This window comes from Aethalodelphis obliquidens, unplaced genomic scaffold, assembly GCF_003676395.1.
Source record: "Aethalodelphis obliquidens isolate GAN/ISIS:26980383/991018 unplaced genomic scaffold, ASM367639v1 scaffold36, whole genome shotgun sequence".
Lineage (NCBI taxonomy): Eukaryota > Metazoa > Chordata > Mammalia > Artiodactyla > Delphinidae > Aethalodelphis > Aethalodelphis obliquidens.
The window spans coordinates 5,104,474-5,130,025 of record NW_020837980.1 but is presented as its reverse complement, the minus strand read 5'-3'; the positions used below and the strand labels follow the sequence as shown (position 1 = coordinate 5,130,025).

The 25,552-nt window shown below is 36.2% G+C and overlaps 1 protein-coding gene across 16 annotated transcripts in view; it reads left to right on the top strand.

Moving 5' to 3' along the window:
• Positions 1–25,552, top strand: part of CCDC91 (coiled-coil domain containing 91) — a 406,785-nt gene that overhangs the window by 1,897 nt on the left and 379,336 nt on the right. Inside the window, exon 1 of one of the 16 annotated variants that reach the window (XM_027129332.1) lies at positions 11,997–12,044. The exons of the other annotated variants lie outside the window; for them this stretch is intronic. The gene's annotated coding sequence lies outside the window, so the exon portion shown is untranslated. Of the gene's footprint in view, positions 1–11,996; positions 12,045–25,552 lie in introns of those variants that run through there. 16 annotated transcript variants of the gene reach the window in all.

The window sequence follows — 25,552 nt, the reverse complement described above, 5'->3', positions numbered from 1 at the left end:
ATAAAGAAAACTATTTGAAGGTTTATTATCTTGCCCTTCATAGCAGAAATTGGGGTGGAAGTACATTAGGGTGGATGGGACTCTTTTAATCAGTAAGTGGTAAAGGGCATGTTTAGGTGAGTTGTTTCCAAATTTTAGTTTGTAATCACTGTGCCTCCTTTATCAGTCTGTTACTTGTGACTTTTGGTCTTTCTTGAAACTCATCAAATTTTGCTATTTTTCTGTCTAAACAATGAGAACAATAAAAAAGGCAACTCTCTTTAGAGTAACTCTTTGTATCAATGTGTTTCTTCTTATTTACTATTGATAAATCAATATTTTGATTTCCAGTATTTCTGATTTTTTTGTTTCCCCACTGTTTACCCCACCCAAATACCCATTTAGCTGGGTTTAGCTCATTTAACTTGATGCATATTTTCCAAAAGAGCATGTCCTGCGTCTTTTAAAATGTGGGTTTATTGAGGTATACTTTACAAGTAAAAAAAATCTCATCTAGTATCTTGTTATTTAAATTCTAACAAATGCATAATAGTCATGTAACCACTACCGCAATCTAGACAAAGAACATTTCTATCATTCCAAAAAGTTCCCTCATTGCTCCTTTGTAGTTCGTTTTCTCCCCTCAGCAGTAGATCTGGCCACCAGTGATTTGTTCACTGTTCCTATAGCTTTGTCTTTTCTGGAATGTCATATAAATGGACTCCTACTGTGTATAGAACTTGTTTTCTGGTTTCTTTCATGTAATGCTTTTGTGATTCATCCATTTTAGTGCATGTATCAGTGCTTTGTTCTTTTTTTATTGCCGAGTGCTATTTCATTGTATGGCTCTATCACAATTTGTTTATCTATTCACCAGGTGGACATTTAGGTTGTTTCCAGTTTTTGGCACTTAGGAATGAAGCTGCTGTAAACATTCACGTACAGTTCTTTGTACATTCATCTACCGGTCTCTGTGTAGAGATATGCTTTCATTTCTTTTTGTTAAATATTTTGGAGTAGGATTCTTTGACCATGTGGCAAATGTTTGTTTAACTTCATAAGAAATTACCAAACTATTTTCCAAGATAGCTGTTTCATTTTACATCCTTACCAGCAATGTTTGATGGTTCCATTTGCTCCACATCCTGGTCAGCATTTGTCATTTTACTTTTAATCTTAGCTATACTAATAGGTATTTAGTGCTATCTCATTGATGTTTTAATTTAAATTTTCCTGTCGACTAATATGTTGAGCATCTTTTCATGTGCTCATTTGCTATTATTTGCTATCTGTATGTCTTCTTTGGTGAAGTTATCTGTTCAAATCTTTGGTCTATTTTCTTAGTGAGTTGTAAGAATTTTGTATAGTCTGGATACAATTCCTTTATCATATATATGTTCACAAGTATTTTCTTTCAGTCTGTGCTTTGTCTTTTTAGTTTCTTAACAGTATCTTTCAAAGAGCTGAAGTTGTAAATTTTGAAGAAGTCCAGTTTATCATTTTTTTCTTTTATGATTTGTGCTTTTGCGTCCTATCTAGAAAATTTTGACTAACCCAAAGATATAAAAATTTTTTTTTTTAAACTGTGTTTTCTTCTAGAACTTTTATAGTTTTAGATTTTACCTTTAGGTCTGTGATCTGTTTTGATCAATTTTTTCTTCATTTTTCTATGTGGTGCAAGATATGGGTCAAAGTTCTTTTTCTCTCGCCCTTTATTTTTGTGCGTATTGACACCCAATTTGTCCAGCACCACTTACTGAAAGGACTATCCTTACTATTCTTTCTTCAGTAAATTTTCTTGGCACCTTTGTCAAAAATCAATTGACTCTGTATGTGTAGATCTGTTCCTGGACTCTCAATTCTCTTCCATTGTTCTATATGTCTCTCCTTTGGCCCAAACTACAACGTCTTCATTAATGTAAATTAAAAAAAAATTTTTATTACTTATTTTTGGCTGCATTGGGTCTTCGTTGCTGCACACGGGCTTTCTCTAGTTGCAGCAAGAGGGGGTTACTCTTCGTTGCCATGTGCGGCCTTTTCATCGCAGTGGCTTCTCTTGTTGCAGAGCACAGGCTCTAGGCATGCGGACTTCAGTAGTTGTTGGCATGCAGGCTCAGTAGTTGTGGCACACGGGCTTAGTTGCTCCACAGCATATGGAATCTTCCCGGACCAGGGCTCGAACCCGTGTCCCCCTGCATTGGCAGGTGGATTCTTAGCCCCTGCCCCACCAGGGAAGTCCCTATTAATGTAATTTTATAGTATGTCTTGAAATTAGGAAGTCTGAGTCTTCCAGCTTACTTTTTGTGTGTGTTTGTTTTGGGTATCCTAGCTCCTTTTCTTTTCATGTACATTTTTAGAATCAGCCTATTCTATAAAAAAGCATCCTGGGATTTTGACTGGATGCACTGAAGTTATAGTTTTATATGGAGAGTATTGACATCTTAATGTTGTTAAGATGTTAATAAAGTCTTTGATTTTTCTCATTAACGTTTTAAAGCTTTCAGCATAATAATTTTGCACATATTTGTGCAAAATGTTATATTTATGTCTAAGTGCTTCATGTTATTTGGTGCTGTTGTAAATGGTAATCTTATAAAAAATTTCAGTTTCCAATTATTTATATAAATAAATTGATATTTTATATTGACCTTGAATTCTCAACCTTGTTAATAAATTCAATTACCCTAGTAGCTTTTGTAAACTCATTGGGATTTTCTATGTAGACAGTCTTGTCTGCCAGTAGAGACTGTTTTAGTTCATATTTTCCTGTTTGCCTTTTATTTCATTTTCTTGTCTCGTTGCACTGGCTAGGACCTTCAGTGTGATGTTAAACGGAACAGTAAGAGCTGACATCCTTGCCTTGTTTCTCTTCTTAGTGGGGAAGGCATGTAATCTTTTACCATTAAGTAGTTAGCTATAGGTTTTTTTGTAAGTACAGTTCTCATCAGATTGAGGAAGTTTTCTTTAGCTTCTTGTTCACTGACATTTTTTTAAAAATCATAAATGAATACCGTATTTTTTTTGATTGTGGAAATCATAGTTGATTACAGTAGAAAATTGGGAAATAATCCTATAAAGAAAAGAGTTAATCCATTTCCATTAATATGAGATAATTCCTGCTATATTTTGCTGGCTTTTTTTTGTTTTTTGTGGACATTTAAAAAACAAAATTGTAAATATTGTCTTACAGTTTTTTCTTTTTGCTAGGCTTACACTGAGTGCTTTCTACGTCATGAATTTTTGGAGAACTTGATTTGTATGTTCTTGATTTGTAGTTAGGATAGTTGTTTTCCTCAGAATTTATATTAAATCTTTGTGCATAACTCTGATAAAATTTTTTTAATTGATTTTTAAAAAAATGGTTATTACTCAAAGTGTATGACATTTTTTCAGATTCTTAATATACACTGCCTCTTTGTTTTATTTTATATTCCTAGAATTTGTCCTCCAGACTATGTATTTGTAATAAATTTTAGAGCAAAGTGTGGCAGTCAATATCATTGACTTTTTGTGCATCACTTTATGGTAGAATCCTAGAATTTCAGAAACTCAGTTCCTTAGATTTTATCCAGTTTAAATCATTTATTTTATAGGTTTAGCATGTGGAATAAGTAAATGGCTTTTCCATCCACATTATTATTTTGCTGTCAGTGATCTAGATAGAATTCCTGATGCATTTTGTGTAATGTAAAATACTCATGTTTTTCTTTTGATAAGGATTGTAGAAATCTTTGTGTCCAGCATCATGCAGTAACCCTTTATGTATGTTGTTTTATTGAATTCCAGCCAGAACCTTTTGAGGTAGGTAGTATTTTTCCCATTTCATAGATGAGGAAACTGAGTCTCAGACAAGTGAGCAAAGTTATTTATGGTTGTATTAACAGTGAGTGGTAGAGCTGGAGTTTTATCACAAGTCTTCTTGAATCTGCTTTTATTTGTAGGCTATAATGCCAATATAGAGTTTACGTAAGCATTTTGTATGTAGTCTGCTTACTCTGGATCTGTCTTCTAATTTTAATTCTTAGAATAAACTCATTAAGCAATTTAGTAAATCAGCATGAGACAGTATCAGTTAGTTCTAAAATATTTACCCAAATTTCTGTCCTTTTATATTGTCTAATTTTAAATTGTTTTAAGTATTTCTTGACCTGTATCCTCTTCCCTTCCCTGTCAAATCCCCAGTAAGTGGTACAAAGACTGTTGTTAGCTATATGTTGTAGAGTTTTACTTAAAGAATTAGAGATACATTTATTGTCACTAGCAGAGAATACAATAATTTAAAAATTTTGAAATTAGAAGACTTTTTAAAAGTTGCAGGTTTAATAGATGAAGATCAGAAATAATGTTAGCTACTTTAAAATGCAGCATGTTATAATTGTAGTAAACCTTCTTACCTTAGAAGGGTATGAACATTTTGGTATTTATGTAATGCAGTTGAACACATATACTCATATAGATTAACTGTATCAGTGAAATAACCGCTATTTTGTAAAGTGTGGAATCACTTTTTCCTGGTATTCAGAGAAGACTGACTTTCTTCTCCCTTTGCCAGCCTTGCTAACATAGACCATGTGCATCTCCTACCAAAAGTAGGCATAGATAACGAAGGGGCCAGCCAAATTGCCTTTTATTTTGTGTTCCATCTTGTGGTGAAAGAGGGTCTACATGATCATTTCAAGATGCTTTACTTTTGTATTATAAGAATTCAGAACATCTGCAACTGTAGTAAAGACAGTGCTGCGGTATTATGCAAGATGCATTCATCTGTAAGTATGCTTCGCTGATAGGGGCTTATATGAATATTACTAAAAAACTACATTTTGGATGAATGAAAATCAGATTTTTGACTGACTTACAGACTTTTATAAAATGGGTGCTCCAAACCTTGGGTTGTTTATAGTATACCATTCTGCATATTGATTATGAAATATTCAGTTATCCTTGATACATTACTGGTGTGCAAAATTTTACTTGTGTCTTTGAATCTAAGGCATGTTGTGTAGTCAGTATCTGGTTGGATCATGCTTTTTATTCATTCTGCAAATTTCTGCTGGTTGATTACAGTGTTTAACCCCTGTGTACTTAATATAATTGCTGATACTTGTTGAGTTTCTTGGATGTGTAGGTTAATGTTTTTCATCAAATTTGTGAAAATTTCAAGCATTCTTTTATTTATTTATTTATTTATTTTTTGCGGGTACGCGGGCCTCTCACTGTCGTGGCCTCTCCCGTTGCGGAGCACAGGCTCTGGACGCGCAGGCTCAGCGACCATGGCTCATGGGCCCAGCCGCTCCGCGGCATGTGGGATCATCCCGGACTGGGGCACAAACCCGGGTCCCCTGCATCGGCAGGCGGACTCTCAACCACTGCGCCACCAGGGAAGCCCTCTTTTATTTATTTTTAAATTTGTTTATTTTATTCCTTTTGGCTGCATTGGGTCTTTGTTGCTGTGCATGGGCTTTCTCTAGTTGTGGTGAGCAGGGGCTACTCTTCGTTGTGGTGCGCGGGCTTCTCATTGTGGTGACTTCTCTTGTCGGGGAGCATGGGCTCTAGGAGCGTGGGCTTCCATAGTTGTGGCACGTGGGCTTAGTAGTTGTGACTTGTGGGCTCTAGAGCACAGGCTCAGTAGTTGTAGCACACAGGCTTAGTTGCTCCACGGCATGTGGGATCTTCCCAGACCAGGGCTTGAACCCGTGTCCCCTGCATTGGCCACTGCACCACCAGGGAAGCCCCTCTAGCATTATTTCTTGAAGTAGTTATTCTGCCCCTTTCTTTCTCTCCTCTTTTTCTGGAACTCTCATTATGCTTATGCATATGTTGGTATTCCTGATGGTTATCTACAGGTTTTGATACTTTGTTTATTTTTCTTTATTCTTTTTTCTTTCTGTTCCTCAAACTGGATAGTCTCAATTGACCTATCTTCAGATTCACTGATTCTTTCTTCTGTCAACTCAGGATTTGCTGTTGAGACCTTCTAGTGAATTTTTTATTTCAGTTAGTGAACTTTTCAACTCCAGATTTTATATATTTTATTTTTATAATTCCTATCTTTTCATTAGTACTCTATATTTTATGAGACTGTTATTACACTTTAGTTATTTAGGCATAGTTTCCTTTAGTGATTTGAGACTACATGTTTGAACATATTTAAAGTAGTTGATTTTAATGTCTTTGTCTAAGTCTATAATGTCTGAGTTTCCTCATGAGCAAATTTTTATTGACTGCCGGTTTTCTGCTCTGTGTGTGGACTATACTTTCTTGTTTTTTTGCATGTCTCATAATTTTTGTTGAAAACTATTTATAAATATATGTGTATATATATATTTTTAATATATTTTACATGTAACATGGCAACTCTGGAAATCAGAAATTCCTCTCCTCCCCAGAGTTTTTTATTGTTGCTGTTTTTGTTGCTATTTTTGCTGTCTTGTTTAGTGACTTGGTGAACTCTTTTTGTAAACTCTGTATTCTTTGTCTTGTATGGCCACTTGGAATTATTAGCAGTTATATTATGCCAGTTCATTTTATAAAATTGGGTCAATTTACATAGAGGAAATCTTTAGTTAGGGCTTGTGAATTATGATTAAAAAGTTCATTGATTATCAAAATGATTACAAAAAGTAAGAAAACATTTATTGACTGCTTACCCTGTGCTATGCCTGAACATATTACTTGGTTAATGGGATTATCAGACAACCAGAAGCCCAGGTTTGTTTGTTTTTTTTTTTTAATTTGGTGAAAATCTCTAGACTTGTACTTGTGGGGTTTTTATGCCTTAGTAATCAAAAGTAGCTGGACTTATTTTTTTCCCTAGCATTTAACTCACTGGCTTAGCATCTTGTCATCTTGTACTACCTGAGAGTCATAATTGAGAATATTATTTTCAGTGCTGTAGAAGACATTGGGATGATTCAAACAGTTGATAAGAACATGGGGTTAAAATGTAGAAATACTTATATACAACTAATGGAACTTAAGTAAATAAGACTTACTGTGTCAGTGCCATCACCTAATAGCTAGCATTTTTTGGATTTGGTTATATATTTACTCTAGAGAAATAGTGTCAGTTGACATTTCTGTAGGATCCTGGCACTATGGCATATAAAAAAGTTGGGAGTGCTTGGATTGCCTTGTGGGAAAACTTTGGATTTTTAGCTAATGGCTTAGTTAATCTTCATAATAGTGCAGAGGAAAAGTCTTTCAAATATTGCTCAGAAATGGTCAGATTTGTCAGGAAAAAAAAATTACAAGTTAGGATCAGATGAAAAAAATGATCCTGCTGAGGATACTGGTACTTTACTTCAGGAAGAAATGAAAATTAGTGGTCAGGACAGTTTTATATTATCTTAGAAAAATGTGAGCAAGCAAGTCCTTTATGTGTTTCTCTGGTAAACAAGTCTGTTTCCTGTTTAAGGGCACTGTTAGCAGATGAAGACCTTTGATAGGTGCATAAACAAGGATTTTAATAACTGTCAAACTAAGTTAATGAAAGTAAAATAATGGACAACTGAACTATGGTGAGAAGCAAAATTCAATTCAATAGAAATCTATATTTCAGGTTCCTATACTAGGCACTGGAGGATACAGAAATAAATGTCACTTGGTTTTCAAGGACCTCACAGTCAAGTAGGTGAGAGTTATATAAACTGATACATTATAGGGAGAGCACTGATTGGGAAGGAATGGGATCTTGAAAGTTAGGAGTGTGTGGGAAGAGATGAAGCTAGAGACATCGAGCCCCTGAATTTTGATGAGTATTTTTTGCCAGTGGGAGCATCCTTCCCACCCTCAGTGGTAGTGGCCTCTCTACCCACAGTGGTAGCTACTTCCTCACTCGCAGTGGGAGTAGCCTCTCCACCCATGTCTGAGATCTGAGGGGATTAATTCTGCATTAATGGCAGCCCCTGAGGCAGTTGCCAGGCAAGACAATGCTGATCTCCTCAGGACCTGTCCCCAACACTTTTCTTTGCTTCTAGATCTATGACTAGACTGAAATCCCAGCAGGCTTCTAAAGGTGAGGTACAAAGTATGACTCATGGGGAAATGTACTATACTCCAAAAGAACTACTTGAACTTTCTAATTTATACAGACAGATCCAGGGAACATGTGTGGGAATGGATACTAAAAGTGCAGCATAATCATGAAAAGAACGTAAAGTTGGACCAGGCAGAATTTATTGATATGGGCTCACTAAGCAGAGATTCTGCATTTAGTGTGGTGGTTTGGCTGAAATATGGACCAAAAGGTGGCTCACAGTGAGTGAGCTGCAAATGCTGGGCCTACCTGTCTTGGTTTACTGTAGAGGAAGGGAGTCAAGGGCTTAGGGAGATTGGAATGTTAGAGTGGATTTGTCATTTAGGAAGTGCCTCACTCAAACTGGGAGGGTCCAGAAGACATAGCTTCCACCAATGTTATGAGATAAATTGTGAGGGGAGCCCTGGCATCCTTGACGAGCTCTGTGATGCTTCAGTAGGGCATGCAGTCACTGAACTGGGAAACCTAAATGCAATGGGAGTAAATGAATTCCAGGGTGGCAGGGGCTGAGTAGTGACATCCATCTGTCAAAGGCAAGGTGAGCGTGGTTTGGGCAGCAGAGTCAAAGCGGCAATTAGAATAGTCTGATTTAGGCAGAACAATGGTGTTGGCTAGTTGATCATGGTGTTCCTAGAAGTGAAATAGATAGGAAGCCTACTAAATTCTTACTTGATCTGTATAAGCAGAAAAGTTCTAGGTCAAGTGAACCAAAGTCTAGCCTGAATCAGAAAAAACAGAGAGTCATGACCCATCAATCAATTCTGAGACTTGAATTTTTACAGACCTAGAACCCCTTGAATGAAGAGGAGGCAGGGTTCCCTTGAGGAAGGACACTGGTACATTGCCAAAATTTACTGTCAGTCTTTCTGTCAGCCCTTCTAAAGGGTTCTGTGGCCTTTCATCATGGTAATTGTGCATTGGGGAAAAGGAAATAATCACACCTTTCAAGGACTGCTGGATACTGGCTCTGAATTGACACTAGTTCCATGGGACCCAAGTTGTCCCTTTGGTCCATCGTCAGAATAGGGGCTTATGGAGGTCAGGTAATCAATGAAGTTTTAGCTCAGGTCTGTCTCACAGTGAGCCCAGTGAGTCCTCAAATCCATCCTGTAGTTATATCTCCAGTTCCAGAATGCATAATTGGAATAGATACAGTCAGCAGCTATCACAGTCCCCACATTGGTTATCTGACCAGTGGAGTGAAGGTGATTATGGTGAGAAAGGTCAAATGGGAGCCACTAGAATTGCTTCAACCTAAGAAAAGAGTAAACCAAAAGCAATACCTCATATCTAGGGGGATTGCAGACGTTAGTGCCACCGTCAAGGACATGAAACATGCAGGGTTGGTGATTCCCACCACTTCTGCATTCATCTGATCTGTTTGGCCTGTGCAGAAGACAGATGGATCTTAGAGAATGACAGTGGATTATTGTAAGCTTAACCTGGTGGTGATTCCAGTTGCAGCTGCCATATATAGTTTTACTGCTTGAGTAGATTAACACATCCCCTGATGACTTGTATGCAGCTGTTGGTCTGGCAGATGCGTTTGTCTCCATCTCTGTCAGCAAGGTCCAGCTGAAATAGTTTGCTTTCAGCTGGCAAGGCCAGCAGTACACCTTCACTGTCCTACCTCAGCCCTACGTCATAATTTAGTTTGTGTGGATCTGTATCACTTTTCTCTTTCACAAGATATCATCACACTGGTCCATTAAATTGAGGACATTATGTTGACTGGACCTAGTGAGCAAGAAGCAGCAACTTCTCTAGACCTAGTAGTAAGACATTTTAGTGTCAGAGAGTAGGAAACAAATCTGATAAAAGCTAAGGGGCCTTCTACCTCAGTGAAATTTCTGGGGGTCTAGCGGTGTGAGGTATCTTGAGATATCCCTTCTAAGGTTAAGACAAGGATAAGTTGTTGCATCTGGGCCTTCCTGCAACCAAGAAAGAGGCACAACATCTAGTGGGTCTCTCTGGATTTTAGACACATCGTATTCCTCATTTAGGGTGTGTTACTCTGGCACATTTACTGAGTGACTCAAAAAGCTGCTCGATTTGAATGGGACCCAGAATAAGAGAAGACTCTGCCACAGGTCCAGGCTGCTGTGCAAGCTGCTCTGTCACTTGGGCCATATGTTCCACCAGATCTAGCGGTCCTTGAAGTGTCAGTGGCAGATAGGGATGCTGTTTGGAGCTTTTGGCAGGTTCCTTTAGGAGAATCAGAGTGTAGGCCCTTAGGATTTTGGACCAAAGCCCTGCCATCCTCTGTGGATCACTGTGCCTCTTGAGAAGCAGCTGTTGGTCTACACTTGGGCCTTAGAGACTGATTGCATAACCATGGGCCACCAAGTTACCATGTGACCTTAGCTGCCCATCATGAAGTGAGTGTTATCTGACCCACCAAGCCATAAAGCTGGGCACGTGACACAGCAGCACTCCATCATCAAGTGGAAGTGGTATATATCTGAGAAGGCCCGAGCAGGCCCTGGAGGCACAGATAAGTTGAAGAAGTGGCCCAAATGTCCATGGGCCCTACTCTGCTACAGTGTCTTCTTTTTCCAGACTGCACCTCTGGCTTCATGGGAAGTTTGCTAACATCAGTTCACAGAAGAGAAGACTCAGGCCTGTTATATAGATGCTTTTGCATGATATGCAAGCAGCACCAGAAGGTGAATGGCTGCAGCCCTACAGCCCCTTTCTGGGACATCCCTGAAGGATAGTGGTGAAGGGAAATCCTCCCAGTGGGCGGAACTTCAGGCAGTGCACCTGGTTGTTCACTTTGCTTGGAAGGTCAAATGGCCAGACATACAATTGAATACTGATTCATGGCTTATGACCAATGGTTTGGCTGGATGGTTAGGGACTTGGGAGAAGCATGGTTAGAAAATTGGTGACAAGGAAATTTGGGGAAAAGGTGTGGATAGACCTCTTTGAATGGGCAAAAAATGTGAAGATATTTGTGTACCATGTGAATGCTCACTAAAGAGTGATCTCAGCAGAGGAAGATTTTAATAATCAAGTGGATAGGATGACTCACTCATTCTGTGGATACCAGTCAGCCTCTTTCCCCTGTCACCGCTGTCATTGCCTCGTGGGCTCATAGGCAAAGTGGCCATGCTGGCAGCGATGGAGGTTACACATAGGCTAAGCAACAGACTTCCACTCATCAAGGCCGGCCTGGCTATGGCCACTGCTGAGTGCCCAGTCTGTCATCAGCAGAGACTAACACTGAATCCTTGATATGGCACCATTCTTTGGGGTGATTAGCCAGCTAAGTGGAGGCAGGTTGGTTATACTAAACTACTCCCATAATTGAAGTGGCAGCGATTTATTCTTACTGCAGTAGATGTTTACTTTGGATATGGACTTGCCTTCCCTGCGTGCAGTGCTTCTGCCAAAACTGTCATCTCTGGACTTACAGAATGCCTCATTCACCACATAGTATTCCATATAGCATTTCTTCTGATCCAGGAACTCACTTCACAGCAAGAGAAGTGCAGCAGTGGGCCCATGTTCATGGAATTCATTGGTCTTATCTTGTTTCCTGCCATCCTGAAGCAGCTGGCTTGACAGAATGGTGGAATGGTCTTTTGAAGACTAAGTTATGGTGCCAGCAAGGTGTCAGTATCTTGCAGGACTGGTGCAACGTTCTCCACAAGGTTGTATATACTTTGAATTAGCATACAGTATATGGTGCTGTTTCTTCCATAGCCAGGGTCACAGGTCCAAGAATCAAGGGGTGGAAATGGGAGTGGCACCATTCACTATTACCCCTCGTGAGCCACTAGCAAAACTTTGGTTCCTGTTTCTATGACTTTCTGCTCTGCTGGCCTATAGGTCTTAGTTCCAAAGGGAGGAATGCTTCCACCAGAAGACACAGTGATTCCATTGAATTGGAAATTAAGACTACTGCCTAGCCACTTTGGACTCCTCATACCTCTGAATCAACAGGCAAAGAAGGGAGTTGCTGTGCTGGCTGGGGTGACTGATCCTGACTACCAAGGGGATATTGGACTACTGTTCCACAATGGAGGTAAGGAAGAGTGTGTCTGAAATGCAGGAGATTTTTTTAGGGCATCTCAATATTATCATGCCCTGTGATTAAAGTCAATGGAAAACTAAAACAGCCCAATTGAGGGAGGACTACTGATGGCCCAGATCCCTCAGGAATGAGGATTTGGGTAACTCCATGAGGTAAAGAACCATGACCAGCTGAAGTGCTTGCTGAAGATAAAAGGAATACAGAATGGGTAATGGAAGAAGGCAGTTATAAATACCAGCTACAACCATTTGACCAGTTACAGAAATGAGGACTGTAATAGTCATGAGTATTTCTTCCTTATTTTGCTATGAATATGTGTGTGTGTGTGTGTGTGTGTGTGTGTGTGCGCGCGCGTGTGCGCACACGTATGTGTATGGCAATATATATGTAAACTATCTTTGCTTTTTTCCTCTCTTAACCACTTATCATGTAACATAAAATGCATTAGGTGTATATCATAGTATTTTAAGTATTATTAACTTTACAGCATAGTATTTAAATTTTGGGATATCAAGGAGTAGAGTAAATATCACTCAAGGACTTTACCTCCTCTTCTGGAGAAGAGGTTAGTGTGTTTCCAGTTGTACACAGGATAGCTATATCACATTTTATGACCTTGGTATAAAAGAATTATGTCCTTATTTGGAGATTAAGTATGGTTTAAGAGATGAGTATGGGTGCCAAGTAGACAAGGGGTAGACTTGTGATGGTTAATTTTAGGACCGTGGGGTGCCCAGATAGTTGATCAGACTTTATTCTGAAGGTGTTTGTGAGATGAGCATTCGAATTACTAGACAGAATAAAGCAGATTGCCCTCATCCAATCATTTGAAGACCTGAATAGAACAAAAAGCTGAGTAAGATGGAACTTCTGCCTGATTGCTTGACTGGGACATTGGTCTTCTCCTGCACTTGGACTGGGACTCTTTGGATGCACACTGGAACCGCATCATGCGTTCTGGGTTTCCAGCTTGCCAACTGCAGATCTTGGGACTTCTTAGCCTCTATAATCTTACAAGCCAGTTCCTATTAATCTAGTTCCCTCTCTCTTTCTCTCTCTCTCTCTCTCTCTCTCTCTGTCTCTTTATATGTATATACGTGTGTATATATGTATGTAGTATATAGGTACATATATAAAATAATTAAAATTATATACTATTATAAAAATAATAGTTACAAAGCTAATCAAAACAGTATGGTACTGGCACAAAAATGGAAACAGAGATCAGTGGGACAGGTTAGAAAGCCCAGAAATAAACCCACGCACCTGTGGTCAATTAATCTACAACAGAGGAGGCAAGAATATACAAGAAAAGACAGTCTCTTCATTAAGTGGTGCTGGGAAAACTGGACAACTGCATGTAAAAGAATGAAATTAGAACATTCTTTAACACCATATACAAAAATAAACTCAAAATGGATTAAAGACCTAAATGTAAGGCTGGATACTGTAAAACAGAGGAAAACGTAGGCAGAACACTCCTTGACATAAATCGCAGTAGTATCTTTTTGGATCCACCTCCAAAAAGTAATGAAAATAACAACAAAAATAAACAAATGGAACCTAATTAAACTCAAAAGCTTTTGTACAGCAAAGAAAACCATAAGCAAAACGAAAAGACAGCCCACACAATGGGAGAAAATATTGCAAATGATGCGACTGATGGGATTAATCTCCAAAGTACACAAACAGATCATGAAGCTTAATATCAAAAAAAAAACCCAATCAAAAAATGGGCAGAAGACCTAATAGACATTTCTCCGAAGAAGATATACAAATGGCCAAAAAGCACATGGAAAGATGCTCAACATTGCTAATTATTAGAGAAATTCTAATCAAAACTACAATGAGGTATCACCTCACATGGGTCAGAATGGCCATCATCAAAAAGTCTACAAACAGTAAAAGCTGGAGAGGGTGTGGAGAAAAGGGAACCCTCCTACACTGATGGTGGTAATGTAAATTGTACAACCACTGTGGAGAACAGTATGGAGGTTCCTTAAAAAGCTAAAAATAGAACTACCATATGATCCAGCAATCCCACTCTTGGACGTATATCTAGAGGAAACCATAATTTGAAAAGATACATGCACCCCAGTGCTCGTTGCAGCACTATTTACAATTGCCAAGACATGGAAGCAGCCTAAATGTCCATCAACAGAGGAATGGATAAAGAAGATGTGGTACATGTATGCAATGGGATATTATTCAGCCATGAAAAAGGAATGAAATAATGCCATTTGCAGCAATATGGATGGCCCAGAGATTATCATACTAAGTGAAGTAAGTCAGAGAAAGACAAATATCATATGATATCACATGTGAGGAATCTAAAAAAAAAATGATACAAGTGAACTTATTTACAAAACAGAAACTGACTCACAGACTTTGAAAACAAACTTATGGTTACCAAAGGGGAAAGGTGGGGGGGAGGGATAAATTAGGAGTTTGGGATTAACATATACACACTACTATATATAAAATAGATAATCAACAAGGACCTCCTGTATAGCACAGGGAACTCTACTCAATATTCTGTAATAACCTATATGGGAAAAGAATCTGAAAAAGAATGGAGGTATGTATATGTATAACTGAATCACTTTGCTGTACACTTGAGACTAGCACAACATTGTAAACCAACTATACTCCAATATATAATAACAAACTAAAAAATGTATCTAAATATTAAAAAAGTATCTAAATATTAAAAATAAAATGTATTATTATAAAATAATAATTATATATATATAATTATTATTTTTTTTACAGCTGATCCTTGAAAAATATGGGGGTTGGGTGCTGAGCCTTGCGTAGTCTATTATCTGACTATAATTTTCTAGTTGGCCTGCTGTATCTGTGGTTCTGCATCCTTGGCTTCTACCAACCATAAATCATGTAGTATTGCAGTAAGTATTTATTTGAAAATAATTTGCATATAAGCGGACCCATGCAGTTCAAACCCGTGTTGTTCAGGGGTCAACTGCGTTTATCTGGAGGACCCTGACTAATACACTCACCATAGAAATAAAAAATTAATTGACTATTTCCTCTTCCAGTACAACAAACAGGGTGTCTTTGGCAAGGTGGAATGTCAAATATGGAGCTAATAAAAATTTTTAAAGAATACATGGTCATCTTACCACTGTATGAAGAAGAGTGGCCTTGCAGTTTGCTTCATAAATTGCTTTCATTACTTACAGTATTCCAAATCTCACATGATAAAGAAATGACTATGAGATACTGAGTTCTAGTGTAAGGATAATTTATAGTAAACCTCTTAGAAATCATGGCTGAGATCCCAGAATTAATTAGTCTCGGACACAGTCAAACAGTGTACCTGTATCACGAAGTATATTGACATTTAACAACAGTCTATAAGGATTATTGACAGGTATATACTTTTGACTTAAATGATTTGGTAAAACTCAGTTACTGTTATTGCTATTGTTCTTTGACCTTTTATTTTTACCACAGTCTCAGATTATGGAAAATAGTCATTATGCTAAGAAGTTAGTCACATATGCTGGAGAGAGATTTAATGAATATAGTAAAATGGAATAATATGCCTGATAAGGTACTATTTACTTTAAAAAAGAGGGAAAAAAAATCTGTGAACAGCAGTACCCAGTACTTAGTTTGTTTTCATTTTTTAAAAAGTAAAGTAAACTGAAGGCGCAATCATAAAGTCTACAGGATTTCCCCTTTTGTAAAAAGTTCTTAGGGAAAAAGAATGATTGTTTGGATACTTTCAGCATTTAAAGCTGGTTAATTACCACACATTCTTTCCATTGTGATTGTGTAGCAGTGTTGAGGTCCAGAATCATGCAAAAAATTTCTTTTTTTAAATCGACTCTCAGTAGACTTGTTTCTCCGTGTCTCTGATGTTGGATTACATAGCAAGTGTTTGTTGGTTCTCAGGCTTGGAAAATGTGTAGTGGTTTTCTAAGCAAATATTCATTCCTCTGCAATTCAGTTACTTTAACGTGGTGCCAATAATTAAAAGAAAATATATATTCTGCCTCAAAAATATCACAGAACTAGATATTCTAATCAAGACAGGTGTACATCTTTTTGGGAGCTTATGTGTAATGAGTTGTGGAAGTTGTCAGTTTTCAAGGAAGCAGGAAACCATAACAGTTGAATAAAACGCCACTAATTGGTTGTATATGTGGAGAAGTTGGGGCATACGTTTCTGTGTGTGGGAACTGTAGCATTCTTTCATGTAGTTAGTTATCTGTTCTTATCCATTCTTAAAAGAACATAATGGGGGCTTCCCTGGTGGCGCAGTGGTTGAGAGTCCACCTGCCGATGCAGGGGACACGGGTTTGTGCCCCGGTCTGGGAAGATCCCCCATGCCGCGGAGCCTGCGCATCCGGAGCCTGTGCTCCGCAACGGGAGAGGCCACAACAGTGAGAGGGCAGCGTACCTCAAAAAAAAAAAAAAAAAAAGAACATAATGGGCAATTGTTCAGAGCAATGTTGTTATAATTATAATATAATAAACAGAAAATGCTGTTCATCTATGAAATTGAAACTGAAATTTGTTGATGACTTTCAGTGTATATGTGTGTGTTGAGAGAGAAAGTCACTGTGAGGCATATAAATAGAATGTTGCTTTCACTTTATGATATTCTTTGTTTTGACCTTTCAGAATATCATGAAGCTATCAGGGAATATCATAAACATCAGGGAATCAGTCGTAATGATGGTGAAGGAACCAATGCTTAGGAGAATTACACCTTTGTTCACATCACTACCATTGCTTTCATGTTACCCATAGTGTGTAAACCTTTTTCTCATAAGAAAATTGTGGCCCAGAGTAAGCCCTTAACGTATTACCAGGTAACATACTATCAGGGAATATGCAAAAATGAACTAGATGGTTGTATTGTGGTACTGACAGCAGAGATGCTAGCACAGAATAGGACACATAATTGAATATATATGTGTATTAACACACATATGTCCATATGTATATGTTTCACATTAAATTGCTTGGGAATATTGAAATCCTTCAATTCATTGTATTCTTTAAATATTATAGTAGTAGTTTACACATAATCAAGTTTGTGCATATTTGAGTTGTGTGTAGCTCTTGGACAATTTTTAGGAAAATTTCGGAAATAGCAATTTTGAACTGACCGCTTAATCTTATATTAATAGTTGTAGGCATGCTTTGGATTTTTTCTCGTTTTATTTGAGAAGTTGAAGTCAGTAAAGTCAATCAAAAATAATAAGTGTTTATTAATGAACTATTGTTCTGTGTAAGAAAAAAATTGCAAACTTCAGAATGGCTGTAAGAGGCAGAAGATGAGACTGGAAATGTAAATTTGAGCCAGATCATTAAGGGACTCTAGGATCTCTAGGGATAGATTACCAACAACAGAATGGGGAAAAGTGTAAGCAAGGGCATGATGAAGTCAGCCCTGGGCAGGCTGGGATAATGCTCTTACTTGTTGATTGCTTGGGAAGAAAATCAAAACAGTATGTAATCATTCTGTTATTTAACAATCTGAAGAAATAAGGCTTTTCTGGGGACACAGGGTGGTGGTATGACTGAAAGTTTAAAAGTAAGACAAACCGACAGGAAGCTGATTATAATTTGGGTATGCCTGGTAACTTCTCCAGTCTCAGGCAGCCTCGCTTACCGCAGAGAGCTTTAAAAAGCATGATGTAGATAGCATCCCATATTTCACTTAACATCTAAGGCTGTCTTCCTATTTTCCTAATACATCTATCCCCTCCCACTCCAGTCCTCTTGATTTTCCAGTTTGGTGACTCCATGATCTGTTCTCACTTCCTCCATCCTATGTTTGATCTTTTGGATACCCTATTTCAAGCTTACCTACATTAAACACCCTGAGGCATTTTACATGCTGCATGTCTTTTTCCTCTGATTCTCAATCCCTCCCCCCTTTTATTTTGCTAGCAACTGTAGTTCTGCCTAAGAGGTAATCTTTCCTCTTGCCTCAATTTCAAGAAATGCTTATTAGCTGGACTATTTGCCTAATGTGCTTTCTACTTCCACCCCTGCTAGAGGAAGGGACTTAGCACTAGTGATAAGCAGTGAGGCTGTGATAAAAGTTTCAAACAGAATATTCTTTTCCACTATTTATTCTGTATTCTGTGGTGGTTTAAAAAAGCAGTTTTCTTGAGATATAACATTTATACAATTAAAACAACCAATAATAAATACAATAATATTAAAATACTAAAAAATAAATTAAAATCACCCATAATTTGATGACTTTTGACAAATATTTACCTATGAGAAACTTATACCACATTCATGATATAGAGCATTTCCATCAGTCTGAAATATTCCCCTGAGTCTCTTTATAGTTGATCCCGTGTTACCACTCTTGGTCCCTGGCAATTACTGATTTGCTTTTGGTTACTGAAGTTTTGCATTTTTAGGAATTTAATATAAAAGGAACATTATAGATTTGTGTGTGCGTGTGTGTGTGTGTGTATGGTAGGCTTCTTTCACTTGATATAATGAAGATTAATCCATGTTGTTGCATATATAAGTAAGTTGTTAATTTTTATTGCTGAGTAGTATTCCACTGTATGGATGTACCACAATTCTTTTATCCATTTACTAGTTGATAGGCATTTTAGTTGTATCTGTTTTTTATTTTTACTATTATGAATAAGCCTGCTGTAAACATTCACTGACAGGCTTTTATGTGGACATATGTATTCATTTCTCTTGGGTAAATAGCTAGGAGTGGGAATCCTGGGTTATGTAGCAAGTTGAATGTTTAACTTTATATACTACCACTTTAGTAGATGTGACCAGTACCTACATTTTGGTTTTAATTTGCATTTTTCTAAAGGCTAATGATGTTAAGCATCTTTTCATGTGCCAGTTTTATACATTCTTTTATGAAATGTTTATTCATTCTTTTGTCATTTAAAAAATAGAGTTCATTTTTTTTTTTTTTTTGTGGTACGCGGGCCTCTCACTGTTGTTACCTCTCCTGTTGCGGAGCACAGGCTCCGGATGCGCAGGCCCAGTGGCCATGGCTCACGGGCCTAGCCGCTCCGCGGCATGTGGGATCTTCCCGGACCAGGGCATGAACTCGTGTCCCCTGCATGGGCAGGCGGACTCTCAACCACTGCGCCACCAGGGAAGCCCTTCATCTTATTTTTTAGTTATAAGGGTTCTGTTTATATTCTGGATATAAGACCTTTACCAGATACGTTTTTTAAATATTTTGTCCCAATCAGTGGCTTGCCTTTTTTATTCTTAACAATACATATATTTTAAAAATTTTAAAATTGTCGTAAAATATATATAACATAAAATTTATCATTCTAATCTAACTGTACAGTTCAGTGGCATTAAGTACATTGATATTGTTGTGCAACTATCACCACTCTCCATCTACAGAACTTTTTCATCATCCTAAACTGAAACTCTGTATCCGTAAAACAATAAATCAGCATTATCCCCCACCCCCAGTCCTTGGTAACCACTATTCTGCTTTCTCTCCCTAAGAATTTGACTATTTCAGTACCTTATATAAGTGGAATTTGCTCTTTTGTTTTTGGCTTATTTCAATTAGCATAGTGTCTTTGGGTTCATCTATGTTGTGGCATGTATTAGAATTTCATTTCTTTTTAAGGCTGAATTATATTTCATTGTATGTACATACCACATGTTTATCTGTTCATCTACAGATGGACATTTGGGTTATCTTCACTTTTTGGCTATTGTGAATAATGCTGCTATGAATATGAGTGTATGATTATTTGCTTTCAGATAATCATGAGTGTATGAGTATATGAGTCTCTACTTTCAGTTCTTTTGGGTATATACCCAGAAATGGAATGCTGGATCATATTGTAATTCTATGTTTAATCTTTTGAGGAACCACCATTCTGTTTTCCTAGACTCACTGTATTTTAAAGTCTGTTTCCTTTCCGCCTTGGTTCAGTGAATATGCTTAGTCATTTTAGACAATGAACCACTGGGAAAGAGCTACTAGTACAGGAAGAATAGTAGCCAAAAAATCTGCAGGCTTGCATGCTTTCTCCCTTATTTCCATAAAAGCCATCACTTTCGTTAATGCATTGATCTGAAAGTTAATGTTTCTCTGAAAGTGGTCCAGCAACCACTGGCATCAAAAATAACTTGTTTTACATTCAGATTCCTGAATGTCACCCTGATTCAGACTCTCTGGAAGTGAGAGCAAGCAAACATGCTTTTTGAACAGAGGTGTTTAATTTTGATGATTTTTATTTGTTTCTTTTATGGTTTGTACTTTTTTGTTTTATTTAAGATCTTTGCCTAACCTGTGGTCTGAAAGATTCTCTCATTTTCCTCTAGAAGTTATGCAGTTTTAGGTTTTAGTTTTAGGCTTATTATCTGTGTCAAGTTCGTGGTTTTTTTGCATGATACAGTGTAAATGTCAAGGTTCATTATTTTGCACGTTAATATCCACCTAGTCAAAAGACTGTTCTTTCCCCATTGTATTATCTTTGGAGTTTTGTGGCATATATGTGTGCCTGTTTCTGGACTCTCTGCTTATCACACTATCTTAATTTACTTTAGCTTTCTAGTAAGAATCATAATCATGTAGTGTGAGTCTTTCACATTTGTTCTTCATTTTCAACTGTATTGGCTGTTTAGGTTCTTTTCATTTTCATGCATATCTTAGGAATAGCTTGACAATTTTTAAAGTAAAGCCTGATGGGATTTTGATTAGGGAAATATTAAATTTATATCTTAATTTGAAGAGAAGTAGCAGTAATATTGAATTGTCTGACTCATGTATATGTCTTGTACACATTTTGTTAAATTTATCCTTAAGTATTTCAAACTTTTGATGATACTCTAATTGGTATTGTTTATTTTAATTTTCAATTATTAGTTTCTAGAATATAAAATGCAATCGATTTTTTTATCTTGACTTTGTGTTATTCAAGTAATATTTTAGTAGATTCCTTAGGATTTTCTATATAGATAATCATGTTTACTGTGAATGAAGGTAGTTTTACATCTTTTCCAGTCTATATATTTTTAATTTCAGTTTCTTGTCTTGTTACACTAGCTAGGACCTATGGTGAGATCACACATCTTTGAACCCTTCAGGATCTTAAGGTTAAGGCCTTGAGTCTTTGACCTTTAAATATGTTAGCTGTGAGTTTCTTTTTGTTTTTGTAAATAGCCTTCATCAAGTTGAAGACATCTTCTTCTTTGTATACTGAATGGGTTTTGAGTTTTGTCACATTTTTTTTCTACATTTATTGAGATGATATATGGTTTTTCTTTAGGGTGAATTAAGTTTATTTATTTTGGGGTATTCAAGCAAACTTGCATTCCTGAGATAAACCTTATTTTTCATGATATTTTATCTTCATATTTTGGTGGATTTGAGTTGGTAACACTTTTTTAAGTTTTTTTTTTTTCATCTATATTGATATGGGATGTTATTTCATATTTTACTCTCTGGTCTTTGGTTTTGGTATCAAAGTAATACCAAATACCAGTTTATTTCTCTAGTTTCTTAAAGAGTTCATAAAAAATTTCTATTTCTTTTTTGAATCTCATAGAATTCTCCAGTAAAGCCTTCTGTGCCTAAAGGTTTCATTGTAGAAGGTTTTTAACTATGAAATCAACTTCTTTAATAGATCTGGGTCTATTCAGTTTGTTTATTTTTCTGGAGTGACTTTTGGAAGTTTTCTATATTTCCAGAAATTTGTACATTTTATGTAAATATTTGAAATTATTGGCAAAAAATTTTGTATAATGTTCCCTTATTATTTTAATACCTGTATGTTTCTAGAAATGTCCTAATATTGAAAAATTCTTCCATTCCTGATATTGGTAATTTGTGTCATTTCTTTGTTTTTGTTATCAATTTCATTGATATTTGGGAAGAATCATCTTTTGTTTTCTGTAATTTTGTCTGTTTTTGTATTTTCTATTTTATTAATTACTGTTCTTTGTTACTTTCTTTTTTGTGCTTACTTTGAGTTTAATAGGCTCTACATTTTTAGGTTTCTTAAGGAGATAGATCAGTTATTTGACTCCTTTCTTGTTTTCTAAATATAAGTATATAATGTTTATAAATTTCCCTGAAAGCACTGTTGTAGCTGCATCCCCAAAATTTAGATATATAGTATTTCCAGTTATATTCACCTCAAAATATTTCTCAGTTTCTCTTGTGATATATAGTGGGTTATTTAGAATTGTGTTGTTTAATTATCAGGTATTTGGGGGAATTTCCAGATTTATTTCTTACATTGCTTTTTAATATGTTTCTTCTGTGCTTAGAGAAGATACTTTGTATGATTTCAGTATTTTTAAATCTATTGAGACTTGTTTTATGGCTCAGAATAGCATTTATCTTTAAATGTTTCATGTGCACTTGAAAAGAATGTCTAATGTTCACCTGTTATGTAGAGTTTTTCAGATGTATTGGTTAGATCAAAGTGATTGGTAATACTGTTCAATTCATCTACATATCCACTGATTTTCTTTCTACTTATTTCATCAATTACTTAGAGAAGAGTGTCAAAATCTCTACCTTATGATTTTTAGTTTATCTGTCATTTCAGTTTTATCACTCATTGCTTCATGTATTTTAAAATCTGTTCTTAGATGCATTTATATTTAGTATTGTTATGTCTGCTTGAAGAATTGTCTTCTTTGTCATTATGAAATCTCTTTTAATATATTTTTTGTTTTGTTTTAGACAATACATTTTAAACTAAACATTTGTAGTACATGGTATTTGGAATAATATATCACATTATGAAGGTATCCCCCATTAATTTAAGAAAATTATCCATTCATTCATTCAGCAAATATTTGTGCACATACAATGTACCAGGCCCTGGAAATACGTGAGTGAACCAAACAGACAAAAGAATCTCTGCCTGTAGTAATTATTTGTTGCTATTTTAAATGGGGTTTAACTTGGGCAAAGTTTCTCCAGTGACCTCTACCAAATTTCTCCTTTGTAAGTCTACAATGGGAGAATATAAATATATTGATATTTTTCTCCAATTTCCAATTTGTATTTTGCAAGCGTCTGCTGCTTTTATTTTTTAAAAAAATTTTATTGAAGTATAGTTGATTTATAATACTAGTAACAGGCGTACAACATAGTAATTCAATATTTTTATAGATTATACATCACTCAAAGTTATTACACAATAATGGTTATATTTTCCTGTGCTGTACAAGATATCCTTGTTGCTTATTTATTTCATATATATTAGTTGTGTCTCTTAATCCCATAACCGTATCTTGCCCCTTCCCCCTCCCCTCTCCCCACTGGTAACCACTAGTTTGTTCTCTGTATCTGTGAGTCTGTTTCTGTTTTGTTATGTACATTTGTTTGTTTTATTTTTCAGATTCCACATATAAGTGATAACCTAGGGTATTTGTCTTTTTTTGTCTGACTTATTTCACTAAGCATAATACCCTCTAGGTTCATCCACATTACTGCAAATGGCAGAATTTCATTTGTTTTTATGGTTGAGTAATATTCCATTGTATATATATGTATAGCATATCTTCTTTATACATTATCTGTTGATGGACACTTAGGTTGCTTCCATATCTTGGCTATTGCAAATAATGCTGCTGTGAACATTGGGGTCCGTGTATATTTTTCAAATTAGTGTTTTCATTTTTTTTGCTATATAGCTAGCAGTGGAATTGCTGGATCATATAGTAGTTCTATTTTTAGCTTTTTTGAGGAACCTCCATACTGTTTTCTATAGTGACTACACCAGTTTACATTCCCACCAACGGTGTACTAAGGTTCCGTCTTCCCCACATCCTTGATGACATTTGTTATTTCTAGACTTTTTGATGATAGCCATTCTGACAGGTGTGAGGTGATATCTCTTTGTTGTTTTGATTTGCATTTCTCTGATGATTAGTGATGTTGAGAGTCTTTATGTACCTGTTGGCCATCTGTGTATCTTCTTTGGAAAAGTGTATATTTGGGTTATGCTCATTTTTTGATTGGGTTTTTTTTTTTTGATATTGTATTTTACGAGCTGTTTATATATTTTGGATATTAACTCCTTATTATTTGTATCATGTGCAAATATATTCTTTTGTTAAGTAGATTGTCTTTTTGTCAGTGGTTTCCTTTGCTATGCAAAAGTTGTTAAGTTTAATTAGCTTTCATTTGTTTATTTTTGCTTTTGTTTCTTTTGCCTTAGGAGACAGATCCAAAACAATATTGTTGTGATTTATGTCAAAGCATGTTCTGCCTATGTTATCTTCTAGGACTTTTAGGTTTCAGGTCTTACATTTAGGTTTTTAATCCACGTTGAGTTTATTTTTGTGTATAGTGTGAGGAAATTTTCTAATTTCATTCCCTTACATGTAGCTGTCCAGTTTTCCCAGCACCACTTGTTGAAGAGTTTGTCTTTTTTGCATTGTATATTCTTGCCTCCTTTGTCATAGATTAATTGACCATAAGCGTGTGGGTTTATTTCTGGGCCCTCTATTCTTTTGCATTGACCTTTGTGTCTATTTTTATGTCAATACCATGGTGTTTTGATTACTATAGCTTTGTAATATAGACTGAAGTTAGGGAGCATGATACCTCCAGCTTTGTTCTTTCTCAAGATTGCTGTGATAGTTTGGGGTCTTTTGTTGTTCCATATAAATTTTAGGATTATTTGTTCTAGTTCTGTAAAAAATTTCATGGGTATTTTGATAGGGATTGTATTACATCTCTAAATTGCTTTGGGGATTATGGCCATTTTAGCAATATTAATTTTTCCAGTTTAAGAACACTAGATATCTTTCTATTTCTTTGTATCATCTTCAGTTTCCTTCATCAGTGTTCTGTAGTTTTCAGAGTATAGGTCTTTCATCTTCTTGGTTAAGTTTATCCCTATGAATTTTATTCTTTTTGATGCAGTTTTTTTGTCCCTGCATTGCATGACTTATGGGATCTAAGTTCCCCGACAAGGGAGTGAACCCAGCCCCTTGCAATGAAAGCATGAAGTCCTAACCACTGGCCCACCAGGGAATTCCCTGATGTAATTTTGAATGGAATTGTTTTCTTGCTTTCTCTTTATCATAGTTAATTTTTACTGTATTGAAAGGAAAAATATTTCTATATATCTTGTATCCTACAACTTTGCTGAATTATTTATTATTTCTAATAGCTTTTTGTTGGAGACTTTAGGGTTTTCTGTACACAGTTTTATATCAACTGCAAAGAGTGACAGTTTTACTTCTTCCCTTCCAATTTATGTTTTATTTCTTTTTCTTGTCCAATTGTTGTGGCTTGGAATTCCAGTACTATGTTAAATACAGGTGGCAAGAGTGGCCATCCTTGTCTTGTTCCCGATCTTAGAGGAAGGTTTTCAGCTTTTTACCTTGGAGTATGATGTTAGGTGTGGGTTTGCCATAAATGACCTTTATTATGTTGAAATATGTTCTCTCTGTACCTGTTTTAAACAGGTAGTCATTTAAGTTTAAACATATCCTAAAATATCTGCACTTTTTAC